General features: G+C 49.1%; 1 long non-coding RNA gene across 1 annotated transcript; it reads left to right on the top strand.

The window, feature by feature from the left end:
• The first annotated feature begins 670 nt into the window (after positions 1–670).
• On the top strand, positions 671–14,655 carry LOC138446955 (uncharacterized). Its single transcript, XR_011259621.1, has 4 exons — positions 671–994; positions 12,200–12,329; positions 12,505–13,156; positions 13,688–14,655. It is a non-coding gene; the product is annotated as an uncharacterized lncRNA (long non-coding RNA).
• Positions 14,656–22,596: the final 7,941 nt, after the last annotated feature.

Below are 22,596 nucleotides of genomic sequence, written 5' to 3'. Positions count from 1 at the left end.
TCAACTTGGCACACATGCCTGTAACCAACAAGGAATTCCTGAGTAGCAGAAGGAACTCTGCTCAATATTGTGTGGCAGCCTGGATGGGAAGGGGCTCTGCGGAAGAATCGGGCTTCCCTAGAAGCTCAGCCGGCAGAGAATCCACCTGCAACACAGGGAACCTGGGCTCCATGCCTGGGTTGGGAAGATCCCCTGGAGAAGGGAAATGCTACCCACTCCAGTATTCTGGCCTGGAGAATTCCATGGACTGTATAGTTCACGGGTTCACAAAGAGTCGGACACGACTGAGCAACTTTCCCTTCCAGATACATATATACGAGGGCCTCCCGTGTAGCAGAAGACACTCTGCTCAATATTGTGTGGCAGCCTGGCTGGGAAGGAGGTTTGGGGAAGAATAGGTACATGTCCCTTTGCTGTTCACCTGAAACTATCACAACATTGTCAATCGCTTATACCTCAATACAAAACAAAAAGATTAAAGTTAAAAAAAAATCAGCTATCATAAAAAACCAACATTAAAAAAAAAACATAAAACAAAAAGTTAAAAAAATAAAAGATGCGGTCCCAAGAGGCTCCTCCACTGGATAGGATGGGCCATTCATCCAAGATGACTGGTGTCCTTACAAGAAGCCACGAGATCAGCACGGAGGGGACCCCATCACATGAGGGCAGAGAGGGCTGCACAAGTGAGATGGATGCAGAGACGGGGTGACCCCGCGCTGGCTGAGCAGCACCCCGGACGCTGCGCCATGGACGCCTGAACGCGGCTCGGGGACACGCTGACCCTGACAGCTCCCCCCAGAACCGTGAGATAATGCGTGTCTGCTGTTTGCAGCCGCCCCGCTGGTGACAGTTTGCCGGAGCAGCCTTGAGACATGGACGCCACGTCCAGAGGAACAGTGGAGCCAAAGGACAGCTCGCTGAGCACCTGGCTGAGTTCACGGGGAGAATTTACAGAGACGCTGCACGGATGGAGGGGTTTTTCTACTTCCAGGTAAATCCAATCTGGAATCACCTCACCTTGAAAAGGGGCCAGAGTTTAATGCTCTCCCTTCACGGCTCCAGGGTGGGGGTGGGGGGTGGGGGGCGGAGGACGGGCTTTTGTTCCATAGCTCTTCCCACCCAGAGTGGGCTAAAGGTCAGAGAAACTTCTCCAAAAGGGCAAACCGGGGCCCAGCACAGGCTCCTAGAATTCCTAAGAGCATTTGAAAGCAGACAGAGAAATGTGTGACTCCAACATCTGAAAAGAGACTAGAAAGATCACCCTCCTTCGTTTCCAGCCCCCCCATCTCCCCCACCCACCCCCCGTCCCCCGCCCCAGTGAAGCAGAGGGTTGGTGATTTCAGCTGCCTGTTGTTTACACATAAACTTTATCCCAGAAACACATTTCGGAGTTAGCCAAACTATGAGGATGCCAGGACAGAAATTTAGAAGGCAGAGAGTCAAAAAAAAAAAAGAAAAGGGCTGACTTTTCTAAAAAATGCAGAAACTAAGACCAAATAACAAGGATTGTTCTAGAATTCAAAACAGCTTGGGAGAGAGAGTCTTTGCCAACAATGGGAAGCAGTAAAGAGACGGGACAGAGGAAAATTCTAACCCAGTGAAGAAAAGACTGTTGAACGGGAGAGAGAAAGCATGTGTGGATTAAGTGTGTGCTTCCCAGGTGGTGCTAGGGGTACAGAACCTGCCTGCCAATGCAGGACACTCAGGAGACGCGGATTTGATCCCTGGGTTGGGAAGATCCCCTGGAGGAGGGCACAGCCACCCACTCCAGCGATCTTGCCTGGAGAATCCCTTGGATGGAGGAGCCTGGTGGGCTGCAGTCCACAGGGTCACAAACAGTCGGACACGACTGAAGCGACTTAGCACCACTCTGTCCAGCAATACCCACGACACTCCAAATGGGGTCACGTATTTCATTTTCAGGAGATAAACAGCGCAAACTTGGCTCTACAGAAGAGAAACCAGAGACAGTGCTGGCCTGATGCGCCCCAGTCACAGAGTTAATGAATGGAAGAGCTGCATTTCAGTCTCTTGACTGCAAATCTTGTGTTCTCCTTTGTTTTTTGTTCTTAGTTTTGAGTTTGTTTCAGAATTACCCAGGCAAGGCAAGAAGAGTGGAATTTGGCAGCCTGATGGAAACACATCAGTGCATGAGACGCAAACTCAGAGGAACCAAACTGAAGACTGTATACACTGGTTTTGTTTTTCTTAAATACAGATGATGAGAAATGAGAGCTTCCAGGAAAACACAGAAAACTTAGTTTTTGTTCAAATATCATTGTTGTAAGGCAAGCATGCCTAAACCAGGCAATAACACAAGAGGAAAAAAAATCTGCTGGAGAAAATGACAAGGTTTTTGCCTGCCTTTGAATCTTAAAAATATTTGGCACAAACCTTGAGAATAGTTCAAAGATATTTCCTACCAGCTGTAAGTTAAATATTAGAAGTGAATGTTCTCATTGTGGATACAAACATAAAGCAAGAATATAAAGCTGTCAGTTTCAAAGGAGAGTGTATTTCTCAGGCAGCTGGTACCTTGTGAGAGAAGCACGAACCTCGTCCTTTCTTTGCTCTCATATGTGACCCTTGTGTTGGGGGCGCCTGCGGCCTGCAGCAGGATGCTCTTTTTCTGGAGGGTCTGAAATCTTTGCTTCACTCAGAGCCTGGGGCAAGGGGAGGCCATGAAGGCCAAGCTTGATTCCTCGAGCTGCCACTGGCTGAGCTAAGGCAGCCAACCTCTTTGTCTAGGCACCCTTATCTGCAAAATGAAGACATCACAGGGCTGTCATAGAAACTACATTAGAGTGAGAACCTACTGTCCAGCCCAGGGAGCTCTGCTCAGTGCTCTGCAGAGACCTAAACAGCAACGTGTTAGTCGCTCAGTGGCATCCGACTCTTTGCGACCCCATAGACTGTAGCCCACCAGACTCCTCTGTCCATGGGATTCTCCAGGAAGGAATACTGGAGTGGGTTGCCATTTCCTTCTCCAGGGGATATTCCCAACCCAGGGACCAAACCCGGGTCTCCTGCACTGCAGGCAGATGCTTTACTATCTGAGCCACCAGACCATTGGAAATAAATCCTGCCTCTAACTTTTCTTTATTGTAGGACTTCAGGGGAAGTTTTTGGTTTCTAAGTGAGCCTCTGTTTCCTCTTCTGATGAGGAAAAAAATGGAAACCCTCCCTCACAGGGCAGCAAGAGGATGAAATGAGCGAGCCCAAGGAGCTGGTCCTGTCCTTAGCATCACTGCCACCCACTTCTTACTTCCAAGGTAGCCTCTGCTGTGGTCCTTTGCTGGCCTCTTCCCTGGGTGACTCTAGCACTCACCGTGGGATGAGGGTCTCCAGCCTTGATTGCTCACAGCATCTCTTCCTCATCCTTCTCCTCCCTTTTTACATCAGTGGGAATTAGGACTTTCCCAGGAACCGGTCTGGGTGGATCAGAGTCACAGCCGGTTCTTGACATGCCCGGAGCTGAGCAACCAAGGGCCAGCTGTCAAGTTACCGGGTCCAAAAAAGTAGAGGAAACTCAGGCTCGCCTTATGCCAACGTTTCCATCCAACGGGATCTGATCCAGCGGTACTTTCTGGGCTCCTCACTTGATACTTAAGAATCCTGTGAGGTTCACAAACCAGACACTGTGATTTTCAACTTAGTGAGAGACCTATAAGTGATTTGTCCAGTGCGAGGCCAGAGGCGGTGGCCAAAGTCAACAACAGGACAAACGCCAGGGGATGAGGAGCCAGAGGCCTCGCTCGGCCCAGTTCAATCAGTTTGACAAACACTCACGGAGAACCAAGGCATCGTTAGACCCAGCACAGAAAACAAGGGCCCAGAGCCGCAGCAACTGAGACGCGTCTCTCCCTGCTCCCGGGAAGAGGGAGCAGACCTCGGGAATGTGGAGAGGGAAGTGGGGGTCCTGGAGCAGGAGTGACTGACCCAATCCAGGGGCTCAGGGGACACTGGCAGCGTGGTAGAAATGCGAGGAAAGGAAGACTTGCCAAGCAGAAAGTGGAAGAGGGAAGCAAAGAGAGTAGCGTGGCCCACGTCTGCAAAGGGCAAAGGAAAGAGCCACACACCCTGAGAAACGTTCCCTTCTGCTAACTCGGGGGCCAAGGCGGCAGAACCCGAGCTGTTACTACAGAGGTGGAGGCAGGGGGCGGGGGCGGTTAGACCACAGGATAATATGATAGATTATCATGGAATATTACTCAGCCATAAAAAGGAATGCATTTGAGTCAGTTCTAATGAGGTGGATGAACCTAGAACCTATTATACAGAGTGCAGTAAGTCAGAAAGAGAAAGATAAATGCTGTATTGTAAGACATACATACAGAATCTAGAAAAAATGGTGCTGAAGAATTTATTTACAGGGCAACAGCGGAGAAGCAGACAGAATAGACTTATGAACATGCAGAGAAGGGAGGAAAGGGTGAGAAAGAGTAACATGGGAACTTGCATTACCATATGTAAAACAGACAGCCAACGGCTGTATGGCTCAGGAAAGAAAAGAAAAAGATTATCAATACTTCTTAGCATATGTTTTAAATGCCAGCTATTCATAACCAGTCCATGCGACTCTCTCCATTCATCTCACGCTCTCCCCAGCCCTTGTCTATCAGTCTGTTCTTGGCGTCTGCGTCTCCATCGCTGCTCTGCAGACAGGTTGGTCAGGACCACATACACTAACATCTGTAAAGACAGGGCCAGTGGGAACTTGCTGTTTGACCCAGGGAACTCAAGCTGGGCTCTGTGATAACCTAGAGGGGTGGCAATGGATAGGAGGTGGGAGGGAGACTCAAGAGGGAGGGGACATATGTACACTTATGGTTAATTCAAGCTGATGTGTGACAGAAATCAAACCAATATTGTAAAGCAATCATCAATCAATTAAAAATATATATATTTTTAAAAGGGCCAGAAAAGTGCAAAATCAGAAACTCTAAATGTTGCATAAATTTGCTAATTGCCTTCAGAAAATATAATCTACCAGTGACTTTGAAATATAGTGTGGTCTGTTTTATGCATGCAGGCTTTTAACTTAGGGAATAATCTAGGTCATCTCCTTTAAGCACCACAGTAGGAAATGTATAATTGGTATTTTATTGTTTTATTAATTCTCCATCAATTGTTTCATTAAATTTTACAGTAAGGGGAAATGCCACAAGCACTGTTTTTCACTGCTCTCTACCAAGGTTTTAAGTCTCATTTCTCTCGACTATTATTAAAAATATACAAATGATTTTATTTATTAGACCAACAACTAAAATAGGAAACACACATACGTGAAAAACATTCAGTTATCATCATGCTAAATTTGACAAGGTGATCTCCATTACTCACATGAATACATTGTGTCTATTCCTGAAATGCTTTGCTGCATCAGATTTTAACTGAGTAGATCTTTGAGAGGAAGGTTTGTGTGTGCTGTGTCTTCTCAATGCATTTCCCACGCTCCAGGGACCCACACTGGGAGGTTTAAGAAACATAGTTTTTGCCGTCTGGTGCAGGGCTCCGTTCAGTTGATCTGGAGGCGCCCCGGTCTTCTGGGTGGCCTGGTGGCCTGCGGCTCAGTGTTCCTCCAGGAAAGACTTCCTGGGTGGGCTTTGGGGAATGTGGACAGTGGCCCGCAGACCTGCAGGAATTACTGCAGCTTTGACTGTGGCCCCTGCTTTGACTGGTAGCCCCCGGCCAGCAGGCAAGAACCCTAGGGGTACCAGAGCCCCCAGCAGTGAGAAATCTTTATTCCAAGATTCCATATGTACTGATACATTATTCACTGCATTCTTCCCTCTGATTATAAATTCCATGAAAACAGGGCTGTGCTGTGCTCAGCGGTGTCCGACTCTTTGTGACCCCATGGACTGTAGCCCACACGGCTCCTTTGTCCATTGGATTCTCCAGGCAAAAATACTGGACGGAGTAAGTTGCCATTTCCTCCTCCAGGGGATCTTCCCGACCCAGGGATGGAACCCCCATCTCCTACATTGGCAGGTGGATTCTTTGCCACTGAGTCACCTGGGGAATTGTATGAAAATAGGAACCATGACCATTTTATTCAGCCGTTTTCACAGCAGGAGCAGAGCTCTTGGTACCTGGTGAGAGTGATGTTCTGGGTGCTTGCATCCTTGCCATGCACGGAAACTCACAGATGGAAGCCCTGGCCCTGTGGCGTGATGGTATTTGAAGGTGATTAGGTTCAGATGAGGTCATGAGGATGGGGCCCCCCCAGTGGGATCAATGCCCTTATGAAGGGAGGGAGAGACAGGAGATCCCCCTCATTCTCCAGATGCTTGCACCATGGAGGGCCTTGTGAGGACGAAGGGAACCTCACTGCTGGCCACTGTTGGAACCACACAGACTGGGCGGCCTAAACAACAGAGATTGATTTCTCACCATCCTGGAGGCTAGAGGTCAGAGGTCACTCTTATTCCCTTGGGGATAATGTGACCTGAGCTCTGAAGGGAGAGTAAAAGGTCAACTGGATGAAGAGGAGGTGATGAGAAACAGAGGATTCCAGGAACGGGAACCCTGGGCGCTGACGCCGGTGGCAAGCACAGCGACATGCGGAGACAGAGGTGGGGAGAGGGGTGAGGCTGGGGGCCAGGGGTGCAGACCCTGCCGTGCTCCATCACACACGGCAAAGACTTTCATCGTCATCCTGACCCTACCCTCACTTAAGAAGGGTTTCTTGCCTGGAGAATTCCACAGATGGAGGAGCCTGGTGGGCTACGGTCCTCGGACTCACAAAGAGTCGGACGTGACTCAGGGACTTACACTTTCTCTGTGGGCTTCTCTCGGGCTCAGTCTGAAAAGAATCTGCCTGCAATGCAGGAGAACCCAGTTTGATTCCTGGGTCGGGAAGATCCCCGCTGGAGGAGGGCATGGCAACCCACTGCAGTATTCTTGCCTGGAGAATCCCCATGGATGGAGGAGCCTGGCGGGCTGTAGTCCATGGGGTCACAGAGACTTGGACACAACTGAGTGACTAAGCATAGCACAAGAAAGTTTACCCTGACTTTGCTAATGAAGCAAATTCTCTCATTATTCACTGTTAGGGCACCACCTACCTCTTTTTAGAAGCACCCCAGCTATTACCTGGACATTTATTGTTACCATCAGATTCCGTTAGCTTCTGTCTCTCCCACTGTATGCTAAGCTCCCTGAGGGCCAGGGCCAGGCCTCCTTGGTCCTGCAGCTGCCACTTGGCTTACTGTGTTGTCTCCAGCATAAGGGGCCATACCTGACCCAACTAGATGCTCACACAGCATTTGCTGAATAAATGAACAAAGAAAACTTGTACAATAATCATGAAAAGGTTGTGGTTCCCTCGTGCCAAGTTCTATGATTAAAAGATGAGAAAATGTGGCTGGGTTCCTTTCTGTGCCTTTGCAAACCTTTTTCCCAGTTTCTCTTCCTGGAATCAGTTAATACCATGAACAAGTTTAAGAGCCGAACTCTGAGACCCAGCCCTAAACACAGCACAGTATTTGTAAACATTTAACCCAGGCCACCGTCCCAAAGAGCCAAGGTTGGCGCGCATTGCAGCCATGTGGCGTGGGCTACAGAGAGTTTCTTTGTGGGTTTTAATTGAATTGAGCGTTGGAGGTCCCTCCCTACCACAAATAAAAACTGTTTTTAAATCACTAGAAAACTCCCATGTTCGAACCAACTCTCAACTTTCACCCCTTCCTACTGCAAAGTTCAAAAGTTGGCAGTTTCTCGAGTTTAACTCCCCAAATTCAGTTCTGTCCTAAGCTGGGCTTTTCTATCTAAAAATGGTGGTTACCTAGGTCAACCATTCTCTTAAACTCCCCACCCTCAGTTCAGCATTATGGAACCCATAAATGCACAAGGAAGCATTAGCAATTCAGAAAGAATGAACCATTTCAATAAGAACGCATTTCTTCCTCCAGCCTCTGCTAGGAATTGGAAACGCCTAACGTCAGCAAAGCTAGCAAGGCCTGTGCGGCCGTAACCTCCACATCTTTTCAGCATATGAGGGTTGTGCGATGTGAAGAAAAGGATGAAACCGTAAACATCTTTACGGCTCCGTGCTCCTAATAATAAGCTCCATGCAGGCAAATATTTTCACCTGGGTTATCCGTAGCTTAAAACAGTTCCTGGCACATAACTCAATAAATACTTCTTGAATGCTGAATGAGTGAATGGGTAAATGACTTGAAAGCTTAGTATAAGTTCCAGACACTTTCCTAAATACTTGACATGGAGCAACTCCTTTCATCCTGACGACCACTTTATAGGTGGCCACTACTGCTGTGTCTACTTTGGGATGAAGAAGCTAGACAGAAAAGGGACTACCTCATGCAGGGCCATGGAGCCTGATGGTCACTTTTTAAAACACACTTATTAATTTGGCCCTGCCGGGTCTCTGTTGCTGCACTGGGGCTTTCTCTAGCTGCAGCAAGTGGGGGTACACTTGTTGGGGAGCACAGATTCTAGGGTGCTGGGGCTCAGTAGTCGTGGGCATGGACTTTAGTTGCCCCACAGCATGTGGGACCTTCCCAGACCAGGGATCAAACCTAAGTCCCTTGCACTGGCATGCCGATTCTCAACCACTGGACCTCCAGGGAAGTCCTGAGGTCACTTTTAGGAGTGAGGCTGATCTCCTCGCTGGCCAGGCTCTGAAGCCAGTGCTCTTCCAGGTAACAGGCCCAGTTCACACGGCCAATCACACTCTACGCCCCCAGGTCGACGTTTCCATGCCACGTGGACACCCAGCTCCATACACCTTCCCTGATTTCTAGGAGTGGATAAGAACAGCCGGCACATCCCACCACCCCCCAGCTAAAAGAGAGTCCGTCTACTAATGGGTTTTCTCTGCTGGGCTGAGTCACCCACCAGGGGAAGCATTCTGTAAGCAGAGGAGGTAACTGGCAGGAGTGACAGGTCCTCAGGCTGAAGGAGAAGCAGCTATTCTTTGCTGGGGTCGCTGGCTTCACTAGGCTGTGACTGTGAAATGAGGTCACACTTCCTTTTAAGGCCTGAGTACCTGTGGTAAAGACCCCGGGGCCTTCCTGCCCACATCCATCCCAACTTCGGGCATCCATGCCGTTGTCTCTGCTTTTCAGGACACAGCATCTCCCAAAGACAAAGCCCTGTGTTACTCCACTTTTTCTTATAGAAAGAATCCCACCTCTTTCAGCTCCCCAGCAAAGATGACACAAAGGTGGACTTTAACAAGAATGTAGGGGAGGTTCAAGGTCAGCAGAGAGGTGGCCTCCTGGGTCACAGTCATTCCTGGAACTGGGCACTCAGACACACCCAGGTCCCACCAGGCCTCAGCATCCCTGCCCAGCCCTGGACACCCAGCTGGGGGCAGCGACCTCTGTCTCCATCAGCGAATATCTCAGTGGCTCCGAACTACACGTCCCAGAGAGAGCTCCCCAATCTTGCCCCACGCTTACTCTGAAGAGAGCAGCCACAGCTATGTGCTCCAGGGTGGACCCTGGGGCCCACCCTCTACTGTCAAATTCAGAAGGCCTGGACCAAACAAGGACAGTCATTCATAGAGCAATACCCGAAGTCTGACGGATTCAGTTCTAAGTAACACCATGTGTGGGACCCACCAGCTGGATCCCAGAAACTGTGCTGAGTCCAATTCCATTGTCTGCATCCCACACACAAGCAAAAAACACCAGGCCTGCTGGGCTCACACCAGGTCCAGGTTCCCTACTTACCATGTAAGTGCTTGGAGAGGAACTCACTCACACACACACATACACACACACACACATACACACCAGGAACTAGCAAGGATCTGCAGACACAGAGCATTGGAGCCACCACGCAAAGGGGAGGAAGAACACTGTATACCATTCTGCAACAACCCAGCCTTGGTAAAGCCTGCAGTTTTCATGACTGGGTGAACTGCAATCCCCCCGGCACGACACACGGGCCCTCACGTGATGCTGGGCATTCAGGGCTATCCAGAAATGGCCCACCTGCCCTCACGTGATGCTGGGCATTCAAGGGCTATCCAGAAATGGCCCACCTGCCCTCACGTGATGCTGGGCATTCAGGGCTATCCAGAAATGGCCCACCTGCCCTCACGTGATGCTGGGCATCCAGAAACGGCCCACCTGCCCTTCCACACCCACTCCGCTCCCCACCATCTGTGCTCTCCGACCCCCTGATCTGCTTGGTGTACATAGGTCATGGAACTCCAGCTGGGCTTGGCCAGTGAGGAGTCCAGAGGGAGTCTGGGAAGAAAGGCTGGATCTTCATCCCTGCAGCTCCCTCCCTGTGGGGTCCCCCGAACTGCCCGTGCCCTTTATCCTCCAAAAGCCATCCTCTCAGCATGACGATCAGTCGTGTCCGACTCTGAGACCCCATGGACTGTACCCTGCCAGGCTCCTCTGTCCATGAGATTTTCCAGGCAAGATTACTGGAGTGGACTGCCATGCCCTCCTCCAGGGCATCTTCCCGACCCAGGGATCGAACGCAGGTCACCCGCATTGCAGGTGGGCTCTTTACCGTCTGAGCCACCAGGGAAGCCCTGTGGTGCTCCCAGGTCCCCATGACGACCCTTGCCCTTGTCCCTCTGGGTCTGGGGTGCGGACAGCTCTGTTTCGTCAGCAGAGCTTACTGCACTGTCTTTGGGGCTCCCAAACAGTGCGTCTAACCTTTGGGAAAGGTCCCTTCATTCCACCCTCCTTCACCCCAGCTGGAGCTGCTAGCCGTCTCCTGGGGGGACGCCGACAGACTCAAGGGTTTTCCCGGAATAGAGCTGACACCTGAAAGAGCTGGATGTATCTGAGCAAAAGAAGAGGCTGCTGGTAGCTCCTGAAAGCACAGCTCGCATCCAGTGCCCACAGGGTAGCGCCCCGGTCCCCTGTTCTCTTTCTCTGTCTCCTCCTAACGCTCTCTTCCTCCTGCTGCCACCGGGCTTTTGCTCCCAAACACAATAAAGAAAAGAGTCTGGAAGGGACCAGCACGAGTCTTGGCACCTATAAGGAAGATACATTATTATGCTTGTTTTCCTATGACCTGGAAAAGAAACATCAGGAGAAGGAGAGGAATGTGCTTATGAGCTGGACAACCTCCATCCCGACCTTCTGAGGCTGCGGTTCAGGACTGGCTTTAGGCTTCCCTGTTTTATAGGGAACATTGGCTTGCAGGCATATTTCTTGCCTTTTCTAACCGCTTGCTTTTTAGATATTATTAAAGACGTGCCCCTAGACGGAGGTTCCATTGCATTTCTAAATTTTAATATTTCTCAAATGATTTGGAAATATCACTTTGGAGCCATGTTAAAAGAGCCCTCACATGTTATCATGATGGTATGCTCTTAGCCGAGGAATGGGAATTGTCGGTCTCATGAAATACCATTCTGGGGTTGAGGAGCTGCCTGTTCTGCTGGGGAGACAGTCCAGGGGATCAGATGGTAACAGTGGGGTGATGCAGAGCAGAAGTTTGGGGCGGGTGGGGGGCGCTCTAGGCTACCCATGGGTCTGGCGATATAGAAGCAGACTGGGAGTCAGGCAGGTGGGATCACCGTGCCCTCGGGCGACACATGGCCTGCTGTGTGCCTCTCCCCCTGTCTCTGGGTGGGAAGGACAAGCTGGCGGTGGAGACTGCTGGGAGGAAGGAGCCTTCTGTTTCCCTGCATTGGGGTTTTCTGTTCTCCTGGGAAAGTGTATTCAGGTGAGTGTCCAGAGCACCCAGCGCCTTGGATTCCCCCTGCCCGGAATCCACGTCTACCCCATTGTGGGTTTTTTTAGTTAATTTATTTATTCATCTGGCTGCACTGGGTCTTTGTTGCAGCATGTGGGGTCCAGTTCCCAGACCAAGGATCGAACCCAGGCCCCTGGCCTTGAGAGAGCAGAGTCTTCCCTACTGGACCACCAGGGAAGTCCCTACCCCACTGTTTTTTGTGCTGATTGATTGGGTTGGATCATCAATTTGACCTTGGAAGTTGCTTCCCAGGTGGTGCTAATTACAGTCAAGAAACTGGCCTCCAATGCAGGAGATGTAAGAGATGTGAGTTCGATCCCTGGGTCGGGAAGATCCCCTAGAGGCCACCCACTTCAGTATTCTTGCCTGGAGAATCCCATGAACAGAGGAGCCTGGTGGGCTGCAGTCCATGGGGTTGCAAAGAGTCGGATACAGTTGAAGCGACTTAGCACACACATAGCAGACACGCGTGTCACTCACACAGTCTTTGTCTCCTTAGTTTCCGAGAGACTGGCTTCACCTCCGTCACTGATAGGGACCCTCAAACCTCCCGATCCCACCCGACCCTGCATGGAGCAGAAGAAGCATCCCTCATCCCACCGTGGTCCCTTGCCAACCCTTCAGAGAAGGTAGGGGAGTTGGCAAGAGGTGGGTAGAAATATGAGGATGGGAGGATGGAAAGAGATCCATGATGCCCATCCCACCAGATGGACCTAGAGAAACGGCCTCGTTCGAAGAGGACCTATGTTCAACTCTAGAATGCTGCCCTCACTTAAATCCCCCAAACTTCTATGTCCTCTGTAGGGAAACAGAGACGGTGACGTCACTGGGCTGATGCGAAGAGTAACTGAGAGAGGACATGTGCAGGCGTCTGGCACAAGGACCCTCAGGTAAGGGGCATACCATGATCAGTACGATATTAGAGAGAGTGGATTTTTGTCTTGTGATTCTTTCTGTTCTTATTCCATGGAATGCCTATCATTTCCTCAATGGGAATCTGCTCGACATTTGGTCTCTGGAGGAAAGGACTAGAACAGAGCACCCTCTGTGGACATCGATGCAGTTTCAGTGGCCAGGGACGCGGCTCCAAGGAAGCATTCCCCACTGCTCTCCCGCAAGCATGAGTCTGGAAAAGGATGGAAAGGCAATGGGCAGGATGGGAACAACTGGGAACATGGAGAGGTCCAGAACCACAAAATTCCTAAAACCAATGAAACACAGAGGCCCATTAGCCTAAAGAAAAAGAAACTCCAACGGAGATTACTAGGCACCTCCTTTTTCTCTCTCCCTTTTTTTAAGATCATTTTTTTATGTGGATCACTATTTAAGCATTTAATGAATTTGTTACTATATTGTTTCTGTTTCATGTTTTGATTTTTTTTTTTTTTTGGCAGTGAGGCATGTGGGATCTTCGCTTCCCCACCAAGGATCAAACCCACATCCCTGGAGCTGGAAGGTGAAGTCTTAACCACTAGACCTGTAGGGAAGTTCCTTAGGCACCTTCAGTAGTAACAACAATGCTAATCTGTTACTGAGCCCCCGCTGTATGTCCTACACACGTTTTCTCAAATCTTCCCAACCACTCTGTAGGTCAGGTCTGATAACCGGCATTTCACAGGAGAAGAGACTGAGGGTCAGAGAGGACACGACCCTGTCTGCCCACAAACCCTTCCCGCTCTCCTCCCCACCTCCCCACCGAGAGCAGAGTGCCGTCACAATGGAAAGCAGGGCCTGTTTCTTTTCGGGTCGGAGGCATGTAACTGGGAACAATGGGTGGAAATTACAGGAAGGCAGATTTCAGTCCGATAGCAGGAAGCACTCTGGAACCCTTTGGAGACTCATAGTTTCGCATGACTGGAGAAACTCACGCATTGTTTGGGAGCGGGGGGCAGGGATTCTGGGTAGGGAAATGGGGCAGCAGACGCGCCTCCGCATTAGATGACTTTTGGGTTTTTTTTTTTTTTTTCTTCTTTTGGTTGCACCACAGAACACATGGGATCTTAGTCTCCTGACTGGGAATCAAGCCCCTGCACTGGAAGCCTGGAGTCCTAATCCCTGGACCACCACTAAGCCCCCCTGCATTAGATGACTTTTATAGGTCCTCTCCCGTCTTTTCCAACGAGTCAGTTCTTCGCATCAGGTGGCCAAAGTATTGGAACTTCAGCTTCAGCATCAGTCCTTCCAATGAATATTCAGGACTGATTTCCTTTAGGATGGACTGGTTGGATCTCCTTGCTGTCCAAGGGACTCTCAAGAGTCTTCTCCAACACCACAGTTCAAAAGCATCAATTATTCGGCACTCAGCCTACTTTACGGTCCAACTCTCACTTCTGTACGTGACTACTGGAAAAACTATAGCTTTGACCGGACGGACCTTCGCTGGCAAAGTGACGTCTCTGCTTTTTAATACACCATCTAGGTTTGTCACAGCAGTTTTAAAATGTGTCCAGCCTGTGAAACGATTGACTCCCCAGTTCAGAGGAGAAGGGGGCATCTTCGCATTCCCCGTCATGTTCTTGCACAGTGACTGAGCGGAAGCTCTGACGTCCCAGGGCTCCGGAGAAGAACTCCCCAACATCTGCTTCCAGCGCACCCCATAAACTGAAGTGCTCTCAGTTCACAAGATTTCAACAAGCCCTGAAACCCATCCCACTGTCTCATGTGTGATCTTAGCTGGGAAGTGTCCTGAGCCCTTACCCTCGAGAACACTGCTCCCACCTTCCAGACTCTTAGAATCATGCATTTGGGTGAAACAATTCAATATCTCACAAAACCTCCACCAAAACGAAATGAAATATGACGTGAAACAGAACAACTTTCTTGCACACAAAACTTTCGAAAGAAGGCCAGCAAGTGTGTTCTAGACATCTCACAAAGTTCATATTGTATTGTGAACCTCTTTAATGAAGCTGTTATTATGCTAGGAGAGCGCAATAAAACATCTGAAACCTGAAATTTCCTATTTTTATCACCTCCTGTAAGATTCTCAAAAGGGCCAAAATGATTTGTTTCAAAACGCGTACAGAAATAATTGGATTGAGACTTTTCATGCCAACTTTCCACTTGGAATGAAATCTAGAGACTGTTACTTCATAAACCACTGCAACTATGAGTACAAAATGAAAAGGCTAAAATATTATGAAATACAAGTATAATCAAACAGAACGTACCCTGGAAGGAACCATTGATTTACCATCCCCTGGTGTGGGGTTCAGCACAGGGACCTCTTTTACATCACAAATAATTGGTTTTAACTGAATCCCCTAATTACTTCTGGAAAGAGAAATGCTATATAGGTGAAATTCTGTGTGTGAACACATAACACTAAAATACTAAAGTGCAAATCCTACATTGCCTAATTTTTAAGCACAATAGTATTCTGGATTGTTCAGAAGAATGCTATCCTCGGTCCCTTAATTTTCTCTTGGCAACACAAATCCTTATTCCCTGTTACAAAACTCTGGCAAAAATCGAATCCTTGTGTGCCAAGCCAATACATTTTAGCATACAAATTGAATATAAGAAGTTTATTTCAGATTGTGATTTGTTGTAACAGTCCTGCCAAATGACCAGGGATTAATCATACGCCCAAACGTGTAACTATAACAGGAAGATGTTAGTTATCTCATGATTTCAGATTTAATTTTCAATTCGCACCTTTTTGAAAGTCATTCTGGAAGATCGGTCGCTTAGGAAACAGACAAACTCTCCTCGATTGCAAATCAAGTTTCTGGTCTGGGGGGCAATCTTTCCCAAAGCATTCATCTCTGTCAGCGTATCCAGCGCACTGTCTTTCATGAACAGCTTCCAGAATTAAATAGAGCAATTCTGTCTACCATCTGGCTCTCTGAGCAAAAAGGCTTTTTTTTTTTTTTTTCCTATGTGAAAGTAAAAAACTGATGTGTCCCTTGGTCTAGACATATAATCTTTCCAAGGATATTGTCCATCTCCTCGTCTATTCCCAATGGATGGAATTTGAGATGGACCAGTCATCAGAGGTGAGAGGAATGGAATCTAAGTTCATATGTTTACTTGAGTTGTTTTTAAAGGACATAAGGATTGGAATCAGTTTTTTCAGAGTACCACCACCCCTGGGAACTGGCCCAATACTTGCTTTTTACTATGTGACAATTGAGCACATTTCCAGAAATGCAGTGGAGGCGACGGGGTCTTATTTAGGTGTTGCAGATGCTGGCAGTTAAAACGATAGCTTTCACTGGTGGATGTGCAGTTCGATCCCCTTCCTTCGGTCACAGTTCTAACCACACAGGTTTATGCTCACATGCTAGAGAAAATCATAGTTGGAAAAAAAAAGGCATACAAAGTTACTACAAGAGTTTGATCTCTCTTTAATTGCTCTTTTAATTCAATGGATTGTCTGTATGTACTGGGTTGGCTGAAAAGCTTGTCTGTGTTTTTCCATGTCATCTTCTGGAAAAAGCCAAACAAACTTTTTGGCCAGCCCAGTCCAACATGAGTGTGGGTTTCAGCCACGGAGTGGCTTTTTCCTCCATCTTTCTTCCGCCCCACCAGAACAATATTCTGGGCAGTGGAAAGCACGGCCAAGGTCACAAGGTATCCTGACTCCTGCTGCTGTGAAAATTTTACAGTGGTTGTTTTTAAAACACTTAAAACACCAAGAAAAACATTCTTAGAGAAATCTTGTCTTTGCTCTACAAATAGTAATTGATAAAACTGGCGCCCACTGGGGAGTAAGGAGCAATCTCATCTCTATCACGCAATCTGGTAGAAACTGAGGCTACCCAATTCCAACTAACTCAGCCTAGAATCCTGAAGAACAAGATAGAATTCGGTGTGCTCAATCAAGCCTCAGTGAAACACTATCCTTTTAGGAAGAACTGACGTTCAGTCGCTAAGTTATGTCTGACTCTCTGCGACTCCATGGGCTGCAGCACGCCTGGCTTCCCTGTCCATCACCATCTCCCGGAGCTTGCTCAAACTCACGTCCATCGAGTTGGTGATACCATCCGACCATCTCATCCTCTGTCGCCCCCTTCTCCTCCTACCTTCAATCTTACCCAGCATCAGGATGGACTGATAATCAATCAACATGCCCTAAAAGGTCATGGGCGATCTACCGCAAAGATCAGATCAGCTGATGCTTCAAAAGCTCAGGTCCGCTGCCCTTCCCCACTGGAGGGCCACCTCCGGCACAAGCGCTAAGGTGCCGGTCTGTCTCTTACTCTAGGCCAGTGGCTTTACCTTCCTCTGCCTCCGTTCAGCTGTGCAGTGGATTTTCTAACAGTACCTTCCTCATCAGGCTATCGGTAAGATTTGATGCATTAACATGTGTGCGTGTCAGGTTGCTTCATTTGTGTCCGACTCTATGCCACCCCATGGACTGTAGCCTGCCAGGATCAAGAATGCTCCAAGCAAGAATACTAGAGTGGGTAGCCATTCCTTTCTCCAGGAGATCTTCTCCACCCAGGGATCGAACCAGGGTCTCTCGAATTGCAGGGCAGATTCTTTACCATCTGAGCCACCAGGGAAGCTGTACAAACACTCAAGTATAGGAAAGAAAAAAGGTCTTTCTCTCAGCCCTTGACCTACACAGCTGACATACAGAAGAGAGAATTCTTTTTATAAAGACTCAGGAAATAGAAACATCTGAAAGAGGTGCCTGAGGACAGCTGGAGGGAAAGCTCCAAGCCTCCCCCTGCCCCTCCTAGGCTGCTCGCCCGCCCTCTGTCCCCGCATCTCATCCTGTTCTTTAGTTTCCCAGCGGCAAGAAAATAGACCCTGCTCCTTACAGAGCCATTCCCCACCTCTTCCCAGTGGCTCAGAGTGAGGCTTTGAGAGATTTAACAATGGAAGGGAAAAAGAGCCGAAGACTAATTGATTCTAATGACATCTGCCTCTTGATAGGAGCCTTCGACTTTAGCTCAAGGTTAAACTCATCATTTCAGACCACGTGACACTGGGTAACATTTTTAACTGCAGAAGGCTCTTCCTAGTCTTCTTCATATTATGCAGCTCACCTCACCTCTTTTTTTCTCCAGTTATATTTTAGGACTACAGTTGATATACAGAGTTTGTTAGTTTTTGCTGTACGGCAAAGTGAATCAGTTATACAAGAATCCACACTTTTTTAGATTCTTTTCCCATATAGGTCATTACAGTGTACTGAGTAGAGTTACCTTTGCAATACAGTAGGCTCTTATTAGTTATCTATTATATACATACATACATACATACATACACATATATATATGAAAGTGAGAGTTGCTCAGTCCTGTCCAACTCTTTTTGACCCCATGGACGGTATAGTCCAAGGGATTTCCCAGGCCAGAAAAGTAGAGTGGGTTGCCTTTCCCTTCTCCAGGGGATCTTCCCAACCCAGGGACGGAACCCCGGGTCTCCCACATTGCAGGAGGATTCTTTCTATGGACAGAGGATCCTGGCAGCCTACAGTCTATGGGTCACATCTATTTGATATATAATAGTGTGTATATGTCCATTGCAGCTTATCCCATGCCCCTCTTCAATTCCCCTCTGGTGACCACATGTTTGGTTGTTAACCTTGTGTCTCTATTTCTGACTCCACTTCTTAGGACTGTGGTCAGCCTTGGGAATACAGGCATAACCCTAGCATTCTAACCCTAGGGTTCTCTTTCAGTAAACAAGTTGATTCCACTCAAAAGGGCAATGTGACCAATATCAGCTTTACAGAACCAACTTCACTCAGATTGCAATTTAGATAAATATGATCAGCTTAAGTTTATTTTCCATCAATTGTATTGTCACGTATAACAGAAAAATAGCCTGAAGTCTTGATTCTATGACAAAGTCTGATTTACATAGATGTAATTTCTGGTGTTTAATTTTTTGTGTCTGTAATCAAACAAAAAAGAACAAGTATCTCACAATTTCGGACCAGACTGTCTGTTGTGCTTAAATCAGAAGCTGGGCCTCCTCTGAGTGGTAAAGGCTGGACTTTGTCTCCTTTCAGCATGTCTTCTCTCTGCATTGGAGTGGGGCAGCCTGAGCTGCCGTCACCGAGCCTCCCTCGGGTGATTTACGGAGCCTGCCGTTAGGGGGAGCAGAAGGGAAGGCAGTGACGGGCCTGCGGAGGAGCAGGGTGGGCAGCGGGGGAGGGGCGCAGGAGTGGAGGAGGGGGTGAGGGGGTGAGGAGTGCGGAGGAGGGTGAGCAGGAGGGAGGAGTGAGCAGGGGGAGGGGTGAGCAGGGGGAGAGGGTGAGGAGTTGGGGAGGGGTGAGCAGGGGGAGGGGTGAGCAGGGGGGAGGGGGAGGAGTGTGGAGGGGGTGAGCAGGGGCAGGGGTGAGCAGGGGGAGAGAGTGAGGAGTGGGGGAGGGGTGAGCACGGGGAGGGGGAGGAGTGCGGAAGGGGTGTGCAAGGGGAGGGGTGAGCAGGGGGAGAGGGTGAGGAGTGGGGGAGGGGTGAGCAGGGGGGAGGGGGAGGAGTGTGGAGGGGGTGAGCAGGGGGAGGGGTGAGCAGGGGGAGAGGGTGAGGAGTGGGGGAGGGGTGAGCAGGGGGAGGGGTGAGGGGTGAGGGAGGGGTGAGGAGTGGGCGAGGGGTGAGCAGGGGGGAGGAGGAGGAGTGTGGAGGGGGTGAGCAGGGGGAGGGGTGAGCAGGGGGAGAGGGTGAGGAGTGGGCAGGGGTGAGCAGGAGGAGGGTGTGAGTAGGGGGAGGGGGGAGGAATGGGGGAAGGGGGAGCAGGGGGGAGGGGTAGGGGCGGTGATAGCGCCTGAGCCCAAGTCTGGGAAGGAGAGGCGGCGCCAGGATGTGGAGGAGCCCCGGTGGGGCCATCAGGGACTTTTAGGGAATCGGTCATCCTTGTCTTCGGGTTAATGATCAGGCGCCCCAATCAACAAGCAAAGGTGGGGGCCTGCAAGGTAAGGTTGTGGGGGGTCCAGTTTCTGGGTCGAGGGGGACCTCTGCTCCTCCCTTCCCGTGCCCCCCAGCAAGGGGTGCAGGGAGATGAAGTCCTGGGCTCCAGATGAGAACGGGGACTTGGCAGGAATTATCAGCCACGAGGGGCCGGCTCCTGTCGCGCTTGGTTTCCTTTTGCTGTTGTTTATAATACAGGCTCCCTCCATAACCTCGGTGAGGGGGCGCTGGGGGCGCGGTGCTGGGAGGGGACAGCCCCCGTGTCGCTGCGCACAGGCCCCGGCGGCTCAGCAGGAATGAGGACCGCACCTGCGGTTAAAAAAAGCCACAAAAAAGCCACAGTCCCGTCCTGGCCAGCGTTTCCCAAGCCTCGCAGCAAGAGTTGTCATTGGAGGAGGTTGTTCATTGTCTGGGTTCCGTCACTGATAAGAACAAGCCCGCTGAAGGCAGCGGGGCTTTTGTCACAGGGCTCACAGGGGACATTGTCCCAGCACAGGGGGGGCCCGGGGGGGGGGGGACAAGGGGAGACAGGGAAGGAGGACCCCAGGCCACTGCTGGCGGTCTAGGCAAGGCCCACCCGGACGACCAAGTCCACAGCAGGAAGAACACGGTCAGTTCTCCTTGTTGGTGGGGTGGCGGGGGGCACAGAACTTGTCTCCACGGAGCCTTCTGTTCCACATTCAAGTCAACACCGAACCCATGAGACAACAGACCTTTGCCAGCCCGGCCGTCACCCTCTCGCTTTATTCCAGTTCTTGGCATAGTGTTGACTGCTATCCACTACTGACTCACCCATTCACTCAGGCATCCATTCGTTTCTTTCCCATCAGTGCCTGCATCTCCACCTTTGTGTTGACCCTGCTTTTTCTCCCTTCCCCTAAGTGCTCAGGTTATAGCTTTGAACACAACATAACTGGTTCAGGGGAAGTATTCTATGAGAGTACTAGGCTCACAGATTACACACACGAGTTCCTCCTTGGCCACACTGTTATGTACATAAACATAAACACATAAAGCAGAAATACAGCTCCCTTCTCCTCAAATCCAGCAGCACTTTATTGTTGTCCAGTCACTAAGTTGTGTTTGACACTTTGCGACCCCACAGACCGAAGCACACCAGGCTCGTCTGTCCTCCACCATCTCCTGGAATTTGCTTTAATTCATTTCCGTTGAGTGGGTAATGCTATCTAACCATCGCATCCTCTGCCGCCCCCTTTTCATTTTGCTTCCCAGCATCAGGGTCTTTTCCAATGATTTAGCTCTTTGCATCAGGTAGCCAAAGTATTGGAGCTTCAGCTTCAGCATCGATCCTTCTAATGAATACTGAGTTGATTTCCTTTACGACTGACTGGTTTGATCTCTTTGGAGTCCAAGCGACTCTTAAGAATCTTCTCTAGCACCGCAACTCAAATGCATCAATTCTTTGGCACTTGGCGTTCATGGTCCAACTCTCACATCCGTACATGACTACTGAAAAAAAAACATATCTTTGACTATGTGGACCTTCGTCAGCAGTTTTTAACACGCTGTCTAGGTTTGTCATAGCTTTCCTTCTAAGAACAAGCGTCTACAGGGAACCAGAGCCAAATATGCATTCCACGGGGTTGAGTCTACAAGATGCAAAGTGCTTGCAGCCGCTCCACACCCACAGCCCCTGTCATTCAAGTAGGCGGGGAAGCCCGCAGCCTCTTTCTGCAGATATTGAGCAAAAGCTCCATCTGTGTCTTCAGCTCTGATTGGGCCGTGTATCCTGAACCAACAGTTGTCATCAGATGAACATGGGCTAAGGCCTACGCTCCCTTCCCCAGCTGAGGGTGGAGTCCTGCTCAAGTCCATGCTACACACGGCAGAGTTTGTATTGACAGCTGAGCTGACAGGACAATGGAGCAGTGATTTTTCAATAGGGATGCCATCACTCAGAAGGGAGTTTTAAAGATTTGTGGGAGTATTTCCGATTGTCACAGTTATGAAAGGGGAGCTGCTGGCACTGAGGAGGCTGGAAGCCTGGGATGTCAGATCTCCTGCCCTGCACAGGGTAGTTTGCATAAGAAGCTAGCTCTGAATCTTGCATAATTTCCATGAATCTCATTAAAAACCATGCCTGGGGCTTCCCTGCTGGCGTAGTAGATAAGAATCTGCCTGCTGATGCAGGGGACATGGGTTCAGTCCCTGGTCGGGGAAGATCCCACATGCCCCAGAGCTACTAAGTCCTTGTGCTCCAACTACTGAGCCTGAGCTTTAGAGGCGGAACACCACAGCTACTATGCCCCAGTACTGAAGCCGGCGCACCTAGACTGTGCTCCACGAGAGAAGTCTCTGCCGTGAGAAGCTGGAGCACCATTTCTCGAAACTAGGAAAGCCTTCACACGGCAGTGAAGAAGACCCAGTGCAGTCAAAAGTAAAAAAAAAACTTCAATTTAAAAAAATTTAAAAAAAATTTAATTAAAATTTAAAACATTTAAATAAAAAATTTAAAAATGAAAAGAAAAGCATGCCTAAGTACTCTACAGCAAGCTGGCTTGCAAAAGAGATTTGTTTTCCATAAGACGATCACCACCCTGACCCACATCACAACAAAGAAAATTATTCTGTCCCTACATTTATAAATAATAAACAAAGCTGAGCTCACTAATAAGATTATCATACTTGCTCATTTTTTCACTTGAACAGTCTCAGTCTGTAACTTGTCTTGACATGTTATCAACTCAGTTCAATAAAGGATATTTCCCTCATCCCCTTATTTTGTAGCCCTGTAAGAAAAAGTCCGCAGACTATGAAGCTCCTCTGAGATTCTCCCTCTGGTCCTCAGGGAAGAAGGGGCCGCATACAATCAAATATGGAAGCCAGGACATCCTGATTGCCAGCAGAGAAGGAAAAAGTGCAGCTACAGTCAAAAGGTTAGCACATATTTAAGGGGAAGAAAAACAATTCAAAGAATATTGATAATATGCAGTTTTAAAAAGTTTACAGCATTTGTCCAGGAAAACTCTTAGGTTCTATGAACAAACCACTGCGCTTGTCCAGGCGA

This window comes from Ovis canadensis, chromosome 10 (genome assembly GCF_042477335.2).
Source record: "Ovis canadensis isolate MfBH-ARS-UI-01 breed Bighorn chromosome 10, ARS-UI_OviCan_v2, whole genome shotgun sequence".
Taxonomy (NCBI): Eukaryota; Metazoa; Chordata; class Mammalia; order Artiodactyla; family Bovidae; genus Ovis; species Ovis canadensis.
This window is presented reverse-complemented; position numbering and strand designations above follow the sequence as displayed.